The sequence below is a fragment of the Nannospalax galili genome, unplaced genomic scaffold (genome assembly GCF_000622305.1).
Source record: "Nannospalax galili isolate Female #2095 unplaced genomic scaffold, S.galili_v1.0 scaffold1346, whole genome shotgun sequence".
Classification (NCBI taxonomy): Eukaryota; Metazoa; Chordata; class Mammalia; order Rodentia; family Spalacidae; genus Nannospalax; species Nannospalax galili.
The window spans coordinates 29,915-34,866 of NW_008353880.1; the positions used below are offsets into that span (position 1 = coordinate 29,915).

The window sequence follows — 4,952 nt, forward strand, 5'->3', positions numbered from 1 at the left end:
TATTTCTTGATCTGCTATGTATAATTTGTCAGTAGGTTGTAGGAGTAATATGGTTCCTCTGGTTTTCAAAACTAGCTAGGCATTATTTATCTCTCACATTGTCTCACCCCTCCATCATGGTTTTCCCACTTAACGTGACCCCCTTTCCCCCCTTTCTCCCTTACTAATACCCTTCTCCTACGGTCCTACCTCTCTTGAGCTCTTTCTTTCCCTTTATCCCCTAGGTTCCTTGTATACCCTTCCCTCCCCCATCCCTTAAACTAACCCAATTTTTATTCATATCTCCCTTATTAAGGCCTGTTTCCTACTGTTCTTCTCTTTCAGGTTCTTCCTTGGAAAGGAGCCAGGGAGACAAGGGAAAAGAAAAATAAAACCCCTTTTATGAGTAAAGAAGAACAGTCTTTCCTATCACATCCCAATAAATTTTTACCTCTATCTTAAAAGCTAGTGTGTATAGATAGGACTGTCCAGCTTAAGAAAAGAAAAATAAAAAGCAAATATTTCAATTTTCCAGCCTCTCTAATGTAATAGGAATGGGAATTAAGTTAGCCAGTCAACTATAGCTCTACCAGAGATTGGATCCTAATCTTATTTTTGAAGTTGTTTAGTTCAACTCCTGAATTTTACAGAAGAGATACAGTATCAACTTATAATTCATTTGTATGTCTGACATCCATTTCTCCACTCTGAGTAGACACGCACACACACACACACACACACACACACACTTTATCTCTGGAAGATAAAGCTAACTTCCACAGAAGTCAAAGAAGTAAAACTATCTTTTATACCTCGGCACAAGCATTAGGTGCATGCCTAGGACTTAGGATCTTAACTCTTGAAAAAGGAATACAAGGACATAAAAGTCATTCATCATAAGTGACAGAAGCAGTGTGATGCTCAAACTCCCTGCTGTGAGAATGTAATGTGGTCCTTGGGGTCTGGCCCTGCAGGTTCCCTTGGTTCCTGTTCATTTAGAGGTGCCCACTGATCCTGTGGGCCTCTGCTACAGTACTCACATGCAGACCACTAGTGTCTTCCATAGTATCTTATATTCTCTTCTTTGGGGATAGAACTCCACTTTATTTAACTAACTTTTTTAAAAAGTCAAGATCAGAGGGCTGGAGAGAGGGCTCAGCAATTAAGAGCATTGACTGCTCTTGCAGAGAACCTGGGTTTGAATACCAGTACACACATGGCAGCTAACAATCATCCATAACTTTAGTTCCAGGGGATCCAACACCCTCTTCTGACCTCTATGGGCTTTACACAACATGAGTACACTCACATGCATATACAGAGTGCACTTATACAAATAAATTAAAAATAATAAAATATTTTTAAATAAAAAGCTAAAATCAGTCTTCATAGTGGAATAAGACCATTCCTCATTCTCTCTTGCAACAGGATGTGGCTATATGTCCAAGTGGTAGAAAACAGGATGACAGCACATATGTAGTATGAACCCTCTAGGAAAGTAAAATTTCTTCTCATTGGATTACAAACATTATGTCTGGAGCTTGCATAGCTACCTTAGACCATTAGGTAGATTTCCTGTGAAATTATATGCATATTATTTTTGTAACTTGCATATTATTTTTATTATATGGTGTTTGTTTTAAGAATATATACAAATATATGTCATTACATTAATAAAATGACAAAATCATTTATTGTTCAGCATTAATGGACAGTTTTGTTCTGGATACAATGCATGCATAGGAGTAATTTCATATACATATAATTGAACAAAATAATACTTCTCTTTACTACATGTAACAAACTGACCCTATTTTTTAAGACTGGGTACCACCAAGTAAATTAATTTCATGGCCCATTAAATGGATTGCAACTCATACCATGAAAATTTATTAGACTCAAATAATCACTATGCAGACTATTACGGGAAGTCAACAAGAAGGAATCTAAGAATTTTGACACCATGGTTAAAAGCTTGAGTGACATATGTTCCAATATAGCCAAGACAATTCCAGTTACATTTGTTACACTGCTGCAATTTTAATAGCATCCACTTTTTCTAAAGTGTCCATTAGAACTAGACATTAAATGAAACAGTCACACTATTAATAGCTATTGTGATCTTCTGGAACATTTCTGCTAAAGATAACTATATTGAAACCTTTGAGATCAGAGGCAGGATCTGCTTAGAATACCCAGCAGGTGCTCAGACGTGAGACCTTGAAGGTACTGAAAAACTCCTACTTCTGTTTCAGAAGTATCCTCTACTGGGCCAGAAATATCTGTTTAACTCCTCCATTCCAAGTACCCAAATCCTCTTTAGGTCCAGCTATAAAATCACCTCCTGCCTCTTTCCTCTACCCTCCTCTCGTCTTCTCTCCTCTCCACTCTCCTCTCCTCTCATCTCTTCTCTCTCTCTCTCTCTCTCTCTCTCCTCTCTCTCTCTCTCTCTCTCTCTCTCTCTCTCTCTCTCTCCTAGACAGGCATTTCTAATAATCCAGAAATTAAAAACTTTTGCAAAAGTGGAAAACAATGCCACTTTCTTGCTTTTTTTGTTTTAGAAGTTATTTTTATGAGAAATGTATACCTTATGTTAACACATTTATTATTTTCAAAGGAATTAATATTTTGTAGATTCTCAATTTAATTTCTCTTACCCCATGTCTAAGATTTACTGCTGATAGATACAATTCACCTGAAGGAAGGGCTTTCAAAGCACCAAAATTTTTTAATTTTTTAGATATTTATTTTTATTTTATGTGTATGAGTGTTTGCCTGCATGTAGGTTGGTGCACCCATGTCATGCAGTGCCTGAGGAGGTGAGAAGAGGGCATTGGATCCCCTGGAACCCATGTGGATGCTGAGAATGGAACCTGGGTCCTCTGTAAGAGCAGCCAGTGCTCTTAACCTCTGAGACATCTCTCCAGTCCAAAGCACCAATATTTAAGTTATTATAATGGAGTCCTGAGGCCAAAAAGGTATAAGATAGGGTCACTATCTTAAGACAAATATGGGACCAAGAAGTAGTGAAGTGTGTCACCCCCAACCCCCTCATCCTCTCTCACCTCTTATCCTGTCTCCCGCCTCTCTCCCCAGCCCCATGCCTCTGGCTGCAGCAAAGCAACAAAGCTCTGTAGGGAGGGAAGGCTTGTAGCAAAACATTTCTGCCAGATCTAAAAAGTATTAACATGCCGGGTGTGGTGGTACAGGCCTTTAATCCCAGCACTTGGGAGGCAGAGGCAGGCAGATCTTTGTGAGTTCAAGGCCAGCCTGGTCTACATAGTGAGTTCCAGGACAGCTGGGGCTACAGGGAGACCCTGTCTCAAAAAGACCAAAAAATAAATAAATAAAAAAGTAGTCACAACAGGCGTTCAGTGCAACTGAGCCAGGAGAATGCTGGCCAAACCAGGAGAGACTTATCCACAAGGTACAGGAACACAGGTTCAAAGCCCCAGAGCACAGAGGTTGCAATGCCACCCAAATGCATCGCTATAATTGATTTCATGAGCCATGCACATGCATCCACATTCCCAGGGCACCACAAAGACAGACTCAGATAAGCTATCTAACAACCTAAACATCTTTATATAAGAGAAATTAAGCATTTCCCACAGAAATCAATTATAGATTGAACTGAATTTTAAAACCAATCAGCCATTGAGGGCTTTCTTCCATCTGAACAGTCAATGACTGTTCTCTGAAGAAACTAGTTTTAGACAAAAATAAATATTTTTCTTTGCTTGTACAAGTAATAATGAAACACGTTTCATAGAAAATACAAGCAATAGAGGGGGAAGAGGGAAGACTTTCTATTACTTGAATTCTGAAATGAGAATACAACCGACTTTCGCTCACTAAATGATTGTGGGAGATCTAGAAACTTCTCAGCTGCACAGTCTGAACACTTTTGAGGCTGCTAAGGTGCCGATAATAGAAAAATCCCACAGACTTGAACCCCGACCCTCGATCTAATGAGCAAGGGAAGTGAGATAAAGGATAGGGCTGTAGGCAAACCTTGCTGTGACAGTAAAGAGAATGGGCATCAACATCAGGATAGGAGGTCTCAGAAAGGCTTCCCTGCAGAAGTGACACCAGTAACAGAGTAGATGGAGCATCTATGGTGATGAGAATGGAATCCTGTAAACAAAGAGCAAGGAGGCACACGAGGCTGCCTGAAGTTGCGATAGAGTAGATTCCGACGGACCTTTTAGACAACTGAACTATTTTCAATAATAATTAATAATAATAACAATAACAACAACAATAAATGTCTCTTAAAGATTTTAAGTTCCAGCTCAAAGAAAGGCTCCATTCCCCACCCCTCAAAGTCAGCTCTGATCACCCAGGGTTCAACAAAGAGTAAGGCCTGGGTACCCGCACAGTGTCAGCCTTGCTTCGCGAAACAGGTCACGCGGAAGGAGCACGATGGCTCCCCCGGGGACTCCCGCAGGCGTTCGCCGGAATCCCAGGGGACATTCGGCACTACCCTCCAGCAGCGACCAGATGTGCAAAGCCCGCGAGAGACGATGCCGGAGTCACTCCAGCAGCCCTATCCCGACAGCCTGGAGGGTAGATGCGGGTCTATCCCGCCTCATTCCACCCAGAGAGCCCACCCAGGCCCTCGGAGCCTGGACACCAACTCACCCGTTCGCCTGGCCTTGGCTTCCGCAGTTACCATGGCGACGGCGCACAGAGCGCCGCAGCGCCTCACCCTGCGCAGCTCTTCCTGGCACCACGCGAAGGTAAAGGTTGCTAAAGTGCCGGTAGTTAGAGGGGAGAAATGAAGAGAAATTCATCCAAACGACGAAAGTCACGGTGTTCTGACGGTGGCGTGCATGTATTTTTCTTACTTTGTAAATTCTTCTGTAATGTGGCCTATATTTTACAGGTTCAAAAACTACAAAGCTAGGATAGAAGCGCTCTTTAGTGGCCAGTTTTAGTCTCCTCTTTAAGTTTTAAATGGAAATCCTTCC

General features: G+C 41.4%; 1 protein-coding gene across 3 annotated transcripts in view; it reads right to left on the bottom strand.

The window, feature by feature from the left end:
• Positions 1–4,644, bottom strand: part of Ankrd45 (ankyrin repeat domain 45) — a gene marked incomplete at its 3' end in the record, with an annotated part of 22,274 nt that extends 17,630 nt beyond the window's left edge. The window contains 1 exon segment of one of the 3 annotated variants that reach the window (XM_008850971.2): positions 4,624–4,644. 3 annotated transcript variants of the gene reach the window in all.
• Between the last annotated feature and the right edge of the window lie 308 nt (positions 4,645–4,952).